The 9,985-nt window shown below is 44.5% G+C and overlaps 1 long non-coding RNA gene across 1 annotated transcript; it reads left to right on the forward strand.

The window, feature by feature from the left end:
* Window positions 1-6,245: 6,245 nt before the first annotated feature.
* On the forward strand, window positions 6,246-7,236 carry LOC308057662. The gene is made up of 3 exons (XR_013925384.1): window positions 6,246-6,384; window positions 7,043-7,081; window positions 7,226-7,236. It is a non-coding gene; the product is annotated as an uncharacterized lncRNA (long non-coding RNA).
* Window positions 7,237-9,985: the final 2,749 nt, after the last annotated feature.

Consider the following 9,985-nt stretch of genomic DNA (forward strand, 5'->3'; position numbering starts at 1 on the left):
TCTCACTACTAAAGCTACAAGTTTATTTTAAAAATAAATTCCATACTATGCAGGATTGCCATAGCTAGTCTTGGCTCTCTATAGCTAGTAGCTAGACCAAGTAGGTGGCAGCTTGGTAGAGTAACTGCTGCCCGCTCAGAAGCATCCAAGAATAGCTCTAGCCTCTCCTAGGGATCAAGTATACAAGTCTGGAGCTCCAGGGGTCCCTTCCTGTGACGCATATGGCGTTACTATCATAGCCATGGAATATGCTACCGTGTGAAGCTAGACACAGACATCTGGAATTGAGGGCAGCCTGTAACACTGAACTGACAAAAGAAAAAAAGGTATCAAGGTTTCTGGTCTCCCTCACTTCCCTTTTCTCAGGTGTCACAAACTCCAGTGCAGCCTTGTGCACTGTTAACTGGCCAGGCAGAACGCACTGCAGTCCCCCTCTCAGCTTAGGGACAGCTTGCTCCAGGAACGCTGCCTCTTTCTCCTTTCCAGGGACTGCACTTGTGACATACTGACAAATGGCATTTTCTTGCACAGGCTCCTGGACTGTCCAGCTAGAGAAGGGAGGCATTGTGGTGGTGCTGCGGAGCCTGCTGCGGCTGGGACTGATGTTCTACCATGTCCCAATGACCGAGCGATACGGCTATGTCTGCTTCGGCACTGGCGAGAAGAACTTGGATCTGCCCTTCATGCTGTGACTCGCCTGTCTGGGATGAGGGCTCGAGAACATTTAGATTTTATACTTAGGAGACTTTTGTTTACTGCTTGTTCTAATAAATGTGTGAAACCTCTGCACTTTGAGCAAGATTCTTTTGTGCCTGGATTCTGGCCCCAGTTCTTTTCTTAGGACTTTGCTGTGTGCGATCCTCCTTCAGCTCCAGGTTGAATTCCCTGTTATGTGTCACTGAAGATCCTTTAGATACTGATAGATGGCATTTTCTTCCACGATGGGTGAAGCCCCAGGTTAGAAATCAAACCTAGGCCATCTAGTTACACATGCTTACACAACCATGACACTTCCTTGACACCATGTTTACACAAAAACTAATTTGGAGACAGCATGAATGAATGCCTACTATCACCCATGAACGACAAACAGAACAGGGCTGCACTCAGAGTAGAAAGCTCATGCATACTGTAAGGGATCTGTACTAAACCCTGAACTCGAGAAAGGCATATTGAAGAAAGTATTTTGTTTTTCAAATGTTAGGTTTCATGAAAATTAGAGAGGTCCTTCCAGCTCATGGCATTAAACTGTAGAAAACATTAACTGTGGGCATCACCTGGTCTTTTGCAAAATGTGCTCATTCAGGTTCATCTCAAGGCAGTGGTTTAATCCAGTGACTTTTCCATTAGTAAAGCTCATTGAGCAGAGCTACCTAGGCTAGAAGACGTAGTAACTTCTGTACGCAGGAGAAGAAAGAAAAATCTTTTCCCTTCTGAAGGGCTGTAGGTTTCAAAGCTTCATAAAATCGACGGTCAGCCAGAGATTTTATCTCAGTATAGTTAATGAAGTCTTAGCTCTGCCTCCCAAAGCAAAAAGATCTTGGCCAGCTCAAGGGGCTGAATGTAGGGCTTCCATTTCACAAAGTAAGGCTAAGAAGAACGATTATAACTTGGTTTCCTGGGTAAAACGTGTTTATCCTTACTCTCTGTTCCTGTCCATGCTGATAGTTATTAGCAGATGATTCTGATGAAAGCAGTACAAGGTTAAGTGGCATAGTAGTATATAAATAAGCTGTGTTGATCTGTAGCCCCCAGACAAATATCAAAGAAACGGAGCCAAAGCCATAATGACCCTGATAAATGTAATGACCTTTTCATACCAGGCCCATAAGTAGCACGTCTCAAGTAGCAGTGGTCAGTAGGTGCAAGGTACACGCACGTACTACTATACAAGGAGAGAAATGGTGCCACCTTTTAGTTAGAGCGTGGAAAATTATGCGCATCCATCAGGCCCAAACTATCCCAGGAAGCAGCCGTACCACCAATACGGACAACTTAAGGCAAATGTATTTCCATGGGGAAAAAATCACAGGCCAAGTCATCAAGGATGTCAACATTCTGTATTTCCCAGATCCAGGAGTGAAGCACAAGCCAGAAATCCTTAAGGGGACGTGTAAGGTACACACGTCTGTTTACCACTGCCATAGGTGTTCTGCTGCAAATTATGGATAGTACAGATAATTAAAAAAATTAATTTTGGTAGTCATAACAATTTCTGTTACTGCCAAGGAAATACAGTTCTGCAGGAGACTTTTTCTTCCATTAGTGTCACAGGTATAAAAGCCCAAATGAGGCAGATCTGAGCTGAAACACAGGTTAATGGGGAATCACCATTCATTGTTGGAAAAAGCGGGAAACATGCTTTTCCAAACCCAGTCGTGAACCACGATGAAACAAAAGCCTTCAGATCCTTTCCAGCTTTGAGGTAAAAGTCTTTGCCCCTCCTTTCTCCAAATCATTCTGCACACTGGACTTTGCTTTGCTAAATCTTGTATTCTGCTAGAGGAGCAGGTTGCAGCTCATTCACTGGAGACAGTATAGAGTACTAATGACAGTTTTGGCATAAGAAAATCGGGGATACTGACAACCTTGCAAAAAAAGCAGAGCAGTGGGAAACAGCTGTGCTTACTGACTATGCCAGTTCTGTCCATTAGTGGTTTAAGCAGAGAGGTTCGTGTGTATGTTTGACATTATCCTTCAGCAAAGGGTGTCCCACTGGCAGAGGTTTTTTGCACCACTTAGGGCCCCTCTTCCAGATAAGCTTTGCAGATCTGACGGACCAGCGGGTCAGATACCTGTCAAAAAAACACAAATGCATTTCAGCTTGAGAGTGATCACAGAGAATAGGTTCCAACTGAAGCAGGAGCAGGCACTGTAGCCTTTGCCTCCACACATGCCTCTTTATAAAAGGAATAACCATGAGCAGAGCCCCCTCAATTCAGAAGGGGCCACTGGAAAGGAATCTTTCTTTGTTTTGGAACTTCTGAGCTGCACCTCTGCGCTGAACCCCCTGGCACCTGCTTGACTTCCAGTCTTACAAACCAGGCGTAGTCTCCAGGCTGCTGGCAAGTTGTCCACCTGTAGTGAAACTGGAGTGCCAAACCCCGTCATTGCAACCAAGTCCAAGACTGAATGCATCCAGCCTCTATGGGAGGTGTTATTTCAACAGCTGGCCTCAATAAGGTAAACGAATTACAAAGGCTAAACTCTGTGAGAAATAAAGTCTCTAAAAAGGGGTTAGTTTACTTCTGGTGGATAATCGGTTATTTCTTCTGCATGTGATGGGTTTCTGGCCTAGTCTTGTATTTTCATACATTCAGCTTTGCTTTAGTGTTCTCTGTACAATACTACTGCAGCTTGGTGGTGCGGGAAGTCAGAACCTACAGTGTAAGAGGTACTAGAATGGAATTATCATCACAAAACTACAAATCTCTGTGAAGAGCAATGTCTGGCAAATATCCTTTGTTTTTTACCATTTGAAGTTTTAGGCTTGGCTTTGCAAACAGGCAGGGGATTTCAGATCCAGAATCAGTTACTGGAAATCTTACCCTGCGGCTGGGTGGCCTAGAGTTTTGTTAGACTTTAAATCTTTTGCTACCAGTAGAGAGGGGAATAGAGGTCCTCAGAGAAAGAGGAGTCTTTTCAGACAATAAAGATCCAAAGTAAAACCCTAGCATAATCTGCAAAAATAATGTTCTAACAAATTAGAATTTGGAACAGACTGATAAACTTTGTCCAGCGATGTTTGCGTGCCTCTGGTTGAGTAATCCCATGGTCTTAATGTAACCTCAATCAGTTATCCTCTCCCCAAACAGCTTTGTTACCTTCTATTTTGCATCGTGCAAATTTGAGATATTAGGAACTTTGGACAGAGACCATGTAGTGCATTTGTTTGAAGGCATTTGGCACATTCCTGAGAACTACAAAGCAAGCTTGCTATGCCAGGCAGCCACAGACTATGTAACAGCAAGCCCATTTTCCTAGCACTTTTCTTCCTCAGCAATCCTGAACAGCACAAATTGAAAAAAGAATCATATTTGGAAGTACATGCTACTGAAACGAAGCCACTTCCAAAAGGCTTTGCTTTTGCTTTGAGAAGTTTATGTTGGTTAACTAAACACCTAGAAGCAACAGCAGGAGGGATCTGGGAAAAGGTATCGAGCAAGATACAGCCACTTCTTCTCCTATGCATGCATTATATTAGTCTCTTTTGACCTTCAGAGTTATGCTAGTGCATTAGTGGAATCCTTTACATAACAACATCAGGACAGGACTCTTAATTTCTCTTGCCTTTAATTTCCCATGCAAGGGGAGTTCAGCGAGACCAAACACAGGTCCCCAGTTTGGAATCTGGCAAAGAACCATGGCAAGGCAGCTCCTTTGGGAGAAGCTGCAGGGGTATTAGATGGGCATGTGGGGCTTGGCCCTTCTTTTCATATTCCCCTTGCTGCAGGGGGAGGTCTGCAGCACAAGTTTTGGTATCGCAAGACGGCACGTACAGTGAAAGTGGAAAAAAAATCCCCAATTGTTTTAATGCATCAGCGTGCCAAGTGCACTTCTGGTCACGTGTCCACATGCTTATGGGAAAGTGCTCCCGTGATAATAAATGATCTCAGTGGGAGAGAAGTGAATGTGTGAATGTGAGATAGATACACATCAATGCTGTGTGCAGGTTTAGACAGACAGTGGCTTTTTAAGAAACCCCTCTGTTTCTGTGTGGGGGCTGGAAGTGCACACCCCAATTCTGCATAGGAAGGAGGATTTAGTACTGGCCTGATTTTAAAGCTTTTGTTATTTCTCTTTTGAGCAGGTCTAATGATTCAAGATTTGGCACTTTCTCTTGCTGAACCCGATGTCACGTCCTAGTGCCAGGAGAAACTGTAGGCTGTAGGAAGTGCTATCTTCCGGCAGAGATAACAGACCTGTCATCTTCCTCTTCATCAATGAAGAGTCCAGTGGTATTTTTCGTGAGAAAGTAAACCCCTGTTTATAGTATCCTGACCAAGACTGTGTGTGGAAGTCGTGTGTGTGTGTGTGTGTGTGTGTAAGAAACCATCTCAGTTTCCAAACTGCAGTGGAATCTCTCCTCATTTCAGACACATCTTGCTTTGTGCACATACATTGATTTGTTAGTGTATCTGAGGAGCTTGTTCTCTTGCTCACTAGGACAAGATATGTTTATTCTTTTTGTTATAATTCTTATAGCCTTTTTTTTTCCTCTCTTTGAAGTGCTGAGGTGCAGTCACTCTTATTGGCTGTTTGTGGACAGCGCCGTGGTTTGGTTTGTGCATTTTGCTCCAGATGAAGTCAATTTCCTTTTGGAGAAAAATATTACTAGGAGGAAGCTTCTTGTGACACTTTATGGATGCTGTGGACCTCAACTGTTGGGATGTAATGATGTTAAATAATAACAGCAACCATTATTCTTCCTCTGCTGATCAGTTTTGGAGCAGTGCTCTGCTATTGTGCTTCTCCAGCTGTCCCTCCTCCTCTCCCGTTCCCCTCTGCCCATCCCTTGGCTTGCACCTGTACGTCCCACTTGCCCACTGTCCAGGTACCTTTGGGGAAGCACAGATATGTCTGTAGTCCAAAATCCTACTGTGACTTGTTGGAAGTGTTCCAGCAGTGGTAAAAATGCTACATTTCATAGCCAACTCAACAAAAAGAAAGGGCTTTGCATGGATGACTCAGTTAATTTCCCTTTGCCTACCGCAGAAGCAGCTGAAGGATTTCCAGTTGGTTGTGCCATTAGCCAGGGTGTCTCACTGCGGGTCTATTGAAATTGCATACACAGCAGCAGCCATGGCTGTTGCACCGGTGAGCTAAAGAGGGCACTTGAGGCTTTCGAGCAGCAAAGACAGAGTCCTGAGAATAACATACGGAAACCATGCAAACCATCCCTGGCCTGCTGGTCTTAAGGTTAAGTCTTAGGGTTCAGTCTTAAGGTTAATTCTTAAGGTTAACTCTTAAGGATGAGTCTTAGAGTTAAGTCTCAAAGTTGAGTCTTAGGGTTAAGACTTAGGGTTAAGTCTTAGGGTAAAGTCCTAGGGTTAAGTCTTACGGTTGATTCTTAGGGTTAAGTCTTAGGGTTATGTCGTTTAGTTAAGACTTAGCGTGAAGTCTCAAGATTAAGATTTAGGGTTAAGTCTTAGGGTTAAATCCTTAGATATGTCTCAAGGTTAAGTCTTAAAGCTGAGTCTTAGGGTTAAGGCTTATGGTTAAGTCTAAAGGTTGAGTCTTAGGTTTAAGTTTTAGTGTTAAGTTTTAGGGATAAGACTTTAGATTAAGTTTTAGAGTTGTCTTAAGTTTAAGTCTTAAGGTTGAGTCTTAGAGTTAAGTCTTAGGCTTAAGTCTTAGAGTTAAGACTTAAGATTAAGGCTTAAGGTAGAGTCTTAGGGTTAAGTCTCAGGGTTAGGTCTTTAGGTTAAGACAGGGTTAAGTATCAATGATAAGTCTTAGGGTTAAGTCTTAAAGTTAAGTCTTAGGGTTAAGTTTTACGGTTAAGCCCTTACCTAAAGTTTTAATGTTGAGTCTTGAGTTAAGTCATATGGTTAAGTCTTAGAGTTACGTCTTAGGGTTAAATCTTATGGATGAATCTTAGGGTTAAGTCTTAGGGTTAAACCCTATGGTTAATTCTTAAGGTTGAGTCTTAGGGTTAAGTCTTAGAGGTTGAGTCTTAGAGTTAAGTCTTAGGGTTAAGTCTTAAAGTTAAGTCTTAAAGTTAAGGCTTAAGGTAAAGTCTTAGTGTTAAGTCTCAGGGTTAGGTCTTTAGGTTAAGACAGGGTTATGTGTCAATGATAACTCTTAGTGTTAAGTTTTATGCTTAAACCTTTAGGTTAAGTCTTAATGCCGAGTCTTTGAGTTAAGTCTTAGTGTTAAGTCTTAGTGTTAAATCTTAAGGTTAAGACTCAGGGTTCAGTCTCAGGGTTCGGTCTCAGGGTTCGGTCTCAGGGTTCGGTCTCAGGGTTCAGTCTCAGGGTTCAGTCTCAGGGTTCAGTCTCAGGGTTCAGTCTCAGGGTTATTTCTTAGCCTTAGGTCTTAGGGTTAATATTAAAGTTAAGTCTTAGGGTTAAGTCTCAGGGTTATATCTGAAGGTTAAGTCTTAAGTTTAAAGTCTTACAGATGGAGTTTTGGGGTTATCTCTAAGGGTTAAGTCTTAAGTTTAAGTCTTAGGGTTAGGTATTAGGATTAAGTCTTAGGGTTTAGTCTGAGCTTAAGTCTTAAGTTTATGTCTTAGGGTTATGTCTTAAGGTTTTGTCTTACGGTTAATTCTTTGGGTTAAGTCTTAGAGTTCAGTCTTAGGCTTAAGTCTTGGGGTTAAGACTTAAGATTGAGTCTTATTACTGGGAACAGAGGTATATTTCTCAAAATCTTGCAACTTAGTCTTCTGCAAGATTGATCGATAGACAGATATTCAGACAGACATAAAAATTACGCAATAGGTGCCCTAAATGGTTCAGGGATTTGTTTCAATCAGGGTAGGTTGCAGAACTTCCTACAGTGGCTATCTACTTCCTCATGCTGCTAAGAACTCCATCGTGTTTGCCATCACTGCTAGCAGTTGCTCTGTTCCTTGCTTCTTTGGGTAACTTTGGAGTCCTGGCTGTGGAAACAGGCTAGTGTGATGAAATTTAGCACATAGGAATACTTCATGGTTTGCTGGCTCTTCAGCAGGGGTTTCCTTCCTCCACTCCCTGCCCAGATCCACCCCTGTTCTCTTCATTCCTCTGTCCCTCTCCTGTCACCACACCGCCCCATCTCAACCCCACTCTGCTGCTCGGAATATTAAGGGAACTAGATCTGTATTGAAAAAAATGGGGTTTCTCTTTCCTCTCCTGAGGATTTACCACCCAGAGCAGGCTCAGGTTCTGATCCTGCAAACTGCTCCCCAGTGCTTGGATGCTTGCTCTAGGAAACAAGGACAGCTGCTCAAATTCTTTTGCAGGCACAATCTTTGTTTAAATTCTAGTTGAAATGAAATGAAAAGCTGTCATCAGTCCCACCTGTGGCACAGAGAGACACCTGTGTTTCATACACATGTCTGCACAGAAACACACGCAGAGGGAAAAAAGCCCAGAACTGCTTTGTGCAAGGAAGTACGTAAACTCTCCCTATCAGCATTGCTGCTTTGAGCAACTGAATTGTTCGACAGTTATCCGACAAGCCGACACGCTGCCCATCAAATCAGAACCAGAATGTATGCCATTTGCAAGATGGGGCAGCAATAAGCTTTCAACCACTTTCCAGCAAGATCAATTCAAGCAAGGCTGTGTATTCATGGATCTTCTCGTCTGCAGAGCCATGAAGAAAACATGAAACGCACTCCCCAAAGGCAAAGGAGCAAACTGAGGGAGAGCAGCTCATCGGCACCTTTCAGAGCTTCAACAGTCTGGAGAAACGGGAAAAAAAACCATACAAAGATAAAGAGCAGCCAAGATGCACTTTTATAAAATGTACATTGGGGCCTGTTCCAGATCTCAGAATGACTTTCAATATTGCTTTGCATGACTATTAGACCAAGGCCTAAAGTGGAGTGATAGCTTCTGCTTGCTGGGGCACGGTAACATTACTCAAATGAGTGACCTGAGGTTAAAAAAGTGCTCCACTTCAGTGACACTCCCCAAGCTGATTCACCATCAAACAAAAAAAGATTTGCTTCCTCCAGTATGGTGGGAATGATAAAGTCGGTCAGGGAGAAAAACCCTCTAAGCCTTGCTTGCAAGTTTCAGAAGGCCGGCATTCTTTATGGCAGTGCTGGGAGCACGGGGGAATGTTTCCTCTGAGCGTGCTCACCCAGTTCCTCGAGGGTATGCACTATGGACAGCAGAGCACTTGCACACTCATAGCGCATTACACATGCATTTTCAGTCAGGCACGGGATGGGTTACAAGTTGCTTGCTTTAATGCAAACGAGCACACACCCTCAGACAGCACTGCTGAGGTTTTTTACTAGCTCCCCGTGCTCCCCAAGCGGGGCCTTGCCCTCTCTCGGGGGGCTATCTGAGTCAGAGGTCACAATCTCCCCCCACAACAATTACCTTTGTCCGAATTCCAACCAACATTCTGCGGATCGCAGCACTCTATCGGCTTGTCTCCTCCTGCGACCACAACGTCCTCACCCAGAGGCTCTTTCTGCATCACCGAAGAGAACGCAGATCTTTTCCCCACCCATTCTTTGTTCCCCATCCTTCCCAAGGCTGACTCCCTGGATGAGAGGTCCCTTAATTCGTCACTTCTAACAGCTTTAGAGAGTCAGCTTGGCCTAACCTTTGTGCGCAGGTGTGTTTAACGTAGAGCTACACACCAAATCAGAGCGTGGCAACTGGGGAGCTCAGACATCTTGTCCCTTTGCCGAGCCAGCAGCTTCCCCTTAGCAGAATCCCTGGACATAAACGTATATACAGTGGAATCTATACAGTGGCATCAAACGTCCCGCCAGACACCACATCCGTCCCTAAAATCCTTCCCCCCAAACAACCCTGAAAGACTTCCCTTGACACCCTCCTCCACCCCAGGCTGTTCCTGAAATCATCCTCCACCTCCCCACCCTGGCCCTAAAACATTTCCCCCAGACCCTGGTCCAGCCCTCAAGTCCCTCCCCCACCCTCGGTCCAGCCCTAAAGTCCTTCCTCAAAACCGCCCCCCCCCCCCACCCCCGTCCTTCCCTAAAGGCCTTCATCAACCCCCCTGTCCGTCCCTAACACCCTTCCCCCAGGCTCCCCACTCTGTTCTCTAAATAACACACACACCCTCCACCCCCCTACCCCCACCCCCCGCACCCCCATACCCAGGTTTACCAATACACACACACCCGCCTCCTCAAACCTCCCCCTCCCCCCATAAACCCACTCCCACAAACACACATCCTTGCCCTGTTACCGAAATCTCGGAATGAAGAACTTATCGACACCAATGTGATGTAGATAAGCAGACACGTCTTTATTGACGGCTGGGTGTGTGAGTGAGTCCTCTCACGATCAACGCA

The sequence above is a fragment of the Falco punctatus genome, assembly GCF_963210335.1.
Source record: "Falco punctatus genome assembly, contig: scaffold_131, whole genome shotgun sequence".
Lineage (NCBI taxonomy): Eukaryota > Metazoa > Chordata > Aves > Falconiformes > Falconidae > Falco > Falco punctatus.